This window comes from Physeter macrocephalus, chromosome 10 (assembly GCF_002837175.3).
Source record: "Physeter macrocephalus isolate SW-GA chromosome 10, ASM283717v5, whole genome shotgun sequence".
NCBI lineage: Eukaryota > Metazoa > Chordata > Mammalia > Artiodactyla > Physeteridae > Physeter > Physeter macrocephalus.
The window spans coordinates 84,861,137-84,868,239 of record NC_041223.1 but is presented as its reverse complement, the minus strand read 5'-3'; positions in this window follow the sequence as shown (position 1 = coordinate 84,868,239).

The window sequence follows — 7,103 nt, the reverse complement described above, 5'->3', positions numbered from 1 at the left end:
CACCTCTCACTGCTATCTCTTTCATACCAGCATCTTATCACTCTGGGAAAGCTGAGGGCCCACCAGCTGCCTAAAGGTGTCTGCCTCAAATGGCAGCCTGCATTCATGGCTCCAATTTTTCACTCACTCTGTGTCTGTGCCCTTTGCCATGGCTGGCCGTGCAATTGCCTTTGACTAATGGGATGCTGGCAAACTCAATAATAGATGAGGATTAAAAAATGAGGTTTTGTTATCACTTTTGCCCTCTTGTGCCTCTCTGCCACCAGTGTAAGAATATACACGGGCCAGCCTGCCAAGAGACGAGAGACACATGGAGGAGAGCTGGGTCACCCAAGGTGCCTCACCGCCCCGTCCATCTAAATTGCTAACCTACAGACCAATAAGCTAACTAAATGCTTCATATTTAAAGCCACAGAGTTTTGGGGGGGTCTGTTATCCAACACTACTTTGGCCACAAATAACTGATGAACTCTGTCAAATTTGAGCATTTTATCAACTGCCAATAGGGTCCTGGTGAAGCTGAATTAGTTACAATTTTTCCATTGAAAACTTCTGGCTCTGTTCTGCCATAAATGGAAGCCGGACTTTACTCAGAAGGATTGAGGCATGTTCTTGGGGCCCCATCCTGGCTTAACGGCCCCTGATGCTGCAGCATTCTCCCTCTTCTCTCCCCCTCCCCATTTGAGGGCTGTGTGGGAGAATTAACTCAGCCTAATGGTCTTTTGCAGATCATACATTTCTACCTCTCCCAGTTCTAGGATGGTTGGGTGTTAGATTTAAAATCTCAATTTCAGTGTTTTGACGACTCTCTTTTAGTAGAATGGCAGAGATTGGCACACATCCTCCTGTGGAAACTTCATTAACCGGCCTCTCTTTAGCCCCCCATACCCTGCAATATAAACAAATGAATAAACTCTAGAAAGCCTGGGAGCATGTCCGCAGTTCTGGCCTCTACCCGCATGAGAGCTTTCAGTTGCTGCTGTGTTCTTTTGCCCTCGTATGTCTGGGAAATTATTAGAGGCTAACAAAATTCTTTCCCTATGGCTGGTGCAGGATAGCCGCAGTTACAGAAGGTTCCACTGTGAGAGGCAGTGAAGCCAGTGGATGAAATTACCTGCACTTCCCACATCTGACGCGTTCCAGGCAACGTGGCTATCTCAGCAGTTGCCCTGGTGCAAGTGCCAGCTTTTGGTCTCCTTTGCTGAAAAGTAATATTATTTTTATACAAAGAGTATGTAATATAAAATAGGTAACGTCTCACTCCACTGTCTTTGTGAAACTCAAAATGTAGAAATTTAGGGTCAGAAAGATGTCAGAATACTAGCCCTTAAACATTGTGGCCAGTATGTGCAATTCTTGGGCATCTTTTGGGGGGTGTGGAACAGCTGGAGAATATGTATCTGTTTCACACTTCGCACACCACCCTTTACCTCTCCTGTCTGTGCTGTCATATACCCACCTACCATTGAAATAACTCAGTAACTTAGCTTAAATATATTTGCAGACTGTGTACCTTGGTTTCTGTTATGACAGGCCTTTTTGTTAGGCTTTCTGCTATTTAAGTAATGGCAGTTTTGCTTGGTAGGTGAGAAAAAAGTCATTCTTGATCTTTCTTTAAAAACTAGGTTAATATCTCCTAGATTAACAGAAATTTTGAGGCTACCATACTTACTTGGAGATTGTTTTGGAAAGGAAAATGTCACTCGTATAAAATGCCCTTAAAAACAGTAGGAAAGTTCTTAGACTAAACACTGAATATTATTCCAACCTCAAAGACTAAAACTTAAAGTTGGAAGCTCACACACACACACACACACACACACACACACACACACACACACACACACACAGAGGACCAGTCTGAAGTGTCTTAAAGCTTCTTGGCCTGTCCCTAAGTAGAATCCCAGTGTACTGGTGTTGAAGACAGGCCAAGATCAAGATCAAGAGCTAAGTTTTTGTTTTTAACTTTTTCCTTGAATCTCTTTATCCTTCTTCCTGTGTTTCACTTACAAGGAGGTAAATACAGTAACGAGTAACTTATATTCTTTATTTTCTTAGTTGCTTACAGTGTGATTCCCCTTCTCTCAGCCCCCTTCCCTTTTTCTTGCTCTTTTTCTTCCCCTCCCTTAAACAAAGGCAATTCCTCCCAGAGAACTGCCTCTGCTACTGTTGCGGTTCCTCTCTTCGCCTTGCCTTCTGGAATGTTTTATGAAATGCCAGACAAGATGACTCAGGGAGAACAGGGAAAAAAAAGCCTGTGAGTCCCTTGGTCTCACATCGCGTATGTAATAGAATACTATTTAGGAGAATTCACTTTGCCAAAGTAACTAGAATAAGATGCTGATAATATTTTCCACTATCAGGTGCAATACCACGAGGACACGTAAATGATGAATGTGAGTGTGAAATGTCCCTGATGGCTGAACTCATGGAAGGAACGTGGACATGAGTCCACAGGACAGGCTGGCTGGAAGCTCCATGCACATTTAGACACAAAAAATAATGTGAACTTGGTCTAAGGAATTAGACCAAATGAGGAGCTAAAGGCTTCAGAGACGTGTGCTTTTCATTTAGTGCAAACATGCCCTTGAGTTCTCTCAGTGTAATTTGATGTGTACCATTTAGTATTTGAAGTTTTGCCTCTGTTTCAAAGAATCCTCAAGGATGGAAACTCAACAATTCCAGAAATCCCTTGATCTCAGTCTCCCCGTTTTCATGCTTCAGAAACATTTCCTTCTTGGGTGGAGACACAAAGAGGACCAGGAACAGGGAGGGACAGGGAGGGCTGGGGTTGGAGGGGTGGGTGAAGAAAGATGAAAGATGAGGAAAACAGCTCTCCATAAATAGGCCTTGTTTTTGCCAGGCTTTTCACTAGGAAGTGAAAAATCACTAGGAAGTGACTTTTATTTTATTTTACTTTACTTTTACTGTATATTGAAGTTGACTTCATGACTAGAGAAAAATAAACGAATGGTTAGTTATGTCAAAATTTCACACTTTAATTTCCTTTTGTCATAACTGCTAAGATTATATTTTTGGGAGGAGGAAGGAACAAATTATTACTAATAATTCACTTCAGGTTATATGATGATTTTAACTTCTCAAAGTAATTTTATTGTTGACAATCTTATTTTATCCTTTGTAAACCAGAAATATTTTCTTAATTTGCATAATGTCAAAATCCTGAAGGGATAATCCTGGAATAATGAGCAGATCTGCAGGATAACCTGATTCCTTCCGAGAGGCGTTGATGTACTGTGTTCCATGTGAGTGAAGCTGAAGTGAGGAACTTCCTTTCTTACATTCTACTTGAGGATGAAGTCCTCCATTTACTCATTCACAAAATCAGGGGGCTGGACTAGATGTCTTCCAAGAGTATTTTCCTTTGAAATTCTGTGGTTTGTTGACACTGTAAAGACACATGTCTCTTGCCTTCCATACCAAGACAGGTATCCTTCTGTGTGGAAATATCCAGCTTCTAGAAGTTGCCAGAACACAATCAAGTTGCTGTCCTCAGGTAGAACAGCCTGTTAATACTTCAGTATATTCTTGTAGATGTGTATATTCTCGTTGTAACTATCTCAAATTCTTCATGGGTAAATCTGGAGGGGGAAAAAATAAAAAACAATCAAGACATCTACTTCGCCAGTTTCCAGTGGGGATAAAAAGCCACAGTTAAAGCCATAATCCTTGACTGGAAGGGTAAGATCATGTCGACATCCTTGACTGACAGTTCCCAAGGAATATATGAAATTAATTGGACAACAGGTGAGGAATACCTGTGTCAAGAGAAAATAATAAACAGGGGTGCAGCCTTACCAGGTGGTTCAATGAATGGATGGCTTTTGGTAAAAATGTTCTTTTTTCGGAACACGTAGACAGGGAGTCAAACTGGTTGCCGTCAATGAAATGTGCTATCACCAGGTAGATAAGCTGGGTCTTCAGGTCTAGGCATGTAGCTCACTCGCTAGGGGAAGTCAGAGCCTTCAAGCTCTTTGGACACAGAGGACCCCACAGGGAGGGCCGGCTAAGAGCACAGGATGGGATGGAGCGTGTGTGCTGCTGTCCTTCTGATGACCCTGCAGCCCTTAGCTCTCATTCCTTATTAAAAGGTGAAGAAACAGAAGCTCAGAGAAGTCATATAAATGGTTTACCAAAAGATGTTTACTAATTAATGACCAAATTGTGACTCTCAGGCTCAGGCTGGTTTGAAAGCTTTAAAACAGATGGTGGCAGGGCTCATCTAAGTACTTAGATGGAACTCTTTACACTTCAAGGACACTTTTAAAGCTCTTTTTCCCCTCTGCTCTAAATTAAACTTAACCTCACTTCCAGGTGGCTAAGTGGCTTACCTTAAATCTATTGACACTATTTCATGCAAATTGCCTGGAAAAGGAAGGCCATGGACTTACTGGAGAAGAGATGGGTTAAAGAGGAATAACACGGGTTTTGAATCAGCCTTGAGGCTGAATCTTGACTCCATTATTCACATGGGTGAGACATTTAAACTTCCAAAACCTCTCCTTTCTCATACATTTAATGGAAATAATAATACACTATAGGGCTGTAGTATGGTTAAAGAAGTATAGGAAAGATGTAGCACAATGCCTGGCAGATAATAAACAGTAGGTTAACTCTCATTGTGATAAATGCTAAATCTGATGACCTATCAAATTAGAGGCAAAAACTGGGTTCGACAAACTTTTCCTATAAAGGGCAAAATCGTAAATATTTTAGGTTTTTCAGACCAAACGGTTTCTGCAATAACTATTCAAACTTTCTTGCTGTAGCACAAAAGGAGCCAGACAACAAAGAAATGAATGTGTGTGGCTGTGTGCCAGTAAAACCTTATTTAAAAAATAGGAGGTACACCAAATTTGGCCCGTGGGTATAGTTTGCCCGCCCCTGAGGTTAAGTGGTAAATAGATTAATTGTAAGAACATAAATATCTCAATATAATTGTTGGACTGTGTCTAATAGCCTCGAAACGAAATATATCCAGAGTTAAAGTGCATGTAACTTGACCTCCACAGGTAAGGCCCAAGGGTCTGGGTCGGAAGCCAAGCCTTGTGAACTGTACATCACTTCCCTTGCCAGTCCTCCTTTGCGTGGCATGGCATTTACCATTTTATGTCTGTTAATCATTTCTGTTGACTAACTGCAAATGGACTCAGCTGTTCAAATCACATGCTTGGGTATACCAGGAAAATCTGCGATTCGGAAGATCAGTTTACATGGCATTTCACAACAAATCCATTACTGAAATGCCACATAAATTTTCCAGTTAAGGGAGCCTTTGAAGCTTCCCTGACTGAGTGTACACTTTGGCAGACCCTGCCTTGTTTGAAGCCATGAAAGCCTGAGATATTTAAGTGATGCAGTGAAATTAATAAAGTTCTATTAATCTTTCTGAGTTTTGTCCAAAGCTTTTAATAACTCAGTTCTATTTTTTCTGACCACTTTATCTTCTGTTCCTATGGGAAGTTTTTGGGCTATCGATTATCATTTGATGTGATCAAACTGAATTCTATTTCAACTGTGGAGGGAAGAGGTTGAATTGAAACACAATGCAATCAATTTTGTATGTACAAACAGCTTAAAAGAACGAAGTAATATCTAAAAATAACTATATTCGTCATAACCAATTTAAATGAACAGTTTTGTTAAATTGGTGTCTCATACTCAAATCTCAGCCTCATGGAATGGGAACTATGGCATTGAGTTCTCAGGGGTTTCTGTACTTGGGGAAACTACTTGGCTTCTCTGCTCCAGAGTGAAATGTGAGTGCCCCTGAAATGCTGAGTTTTCTTGCCAGAAAGGCATTCTCACATCCAGAAAAATAAAATATTCCCTATGATCAGCCATAAGCTAAATTGCTCACTTTGGAATGTTAGTTTGCTTATAAAATCTCCCTTTTTCTGCTTTACATCATAATCCAAAAGTTTCATTAGTTTTTCTTTGTTATCACCCTATGTTACCTCAATTCATCTCACTTCTGACACTGGCTACCTGGAGTTACGTCACATCCCACACGTTAAGATCAGTCCACAAGACTGCCCCCAATTTCACTTCAGATGCCAATCACAGGTCCAGGTTGTTAAGACCCACTGGTGATAAAATCAAAGATTCCCACCTCCCCCCCCCCACTTAGGTTCCATTAATTTGATAGAGCACCTCACAGAACTCAGGAAAACAGTTTACTTCCTAGATTAACAGTTTATTATAAAAAGATATAACCCAGAAGCAGCCAGAAAGAAGATATGCGTGTGGGTAGGTAGACGGAAAGGAGCACGGAGCTTCCATGCTCTCCCTGGGTGCCGCCTTCCCAGCATCTCCACGTGTTCACAACCAGTAAGCTCTCCAGACCCTGTTGTTTAGGATTTTTATATACGATTCGTTACATAGACATGACTGATTAAATCATTGACCAATGGTAATTGATTCAATCTCCATCTCCTTTCCCGTCCTCAGAGGTCAGAGGGTGGGGCTGAAAGTTCTAACCCTCTTAGTTACAGGGTTTGTTCCCCTGGCAACCAGTCCCCATCCTCCGGTTATCGAGGAGCTTTCCAAAAATCACCTCATTAATATAAACTCAGGCGTGGTTGAAAACAAGAGACACGCATTTCACTTTTATTACTCTGGATCTATTTCAGGAACTGGAAACAAAGTTTAAATATTATAACAAAAGATGGCTCTCTGGCTTTTGTCACTTGGTGAATTACAAGGAATGTAAGAGCTGTGTGTCAGGAGCCATGGACAAAGACCACAGTATGCATGTCTTATTATAAATCAAAATATCTCAGGTATTTTTCTATATTATAGTAAAAATATTACTCACTGAGTTTAAATCAGCTAACAAGACTTAAACATCTGGAGATAAATTAGGAGTTTGGGATTAAAATATACACACTACTATATATAAAACAGGAAACCAACAAGGGACATACTGTATAGCCCAGGGAGCTGTACTCAATATTTTATGATAACCTATAATGAAAGAGACTGTTAAAAAAGAATAGGGCTTCCCTGGTGGCGCAGTGGTTGAGAGTCCGCCTGCTGATGCAGGGGAACCGGGTTCGCGCCCCGGTCTGGGAGGATCCCAC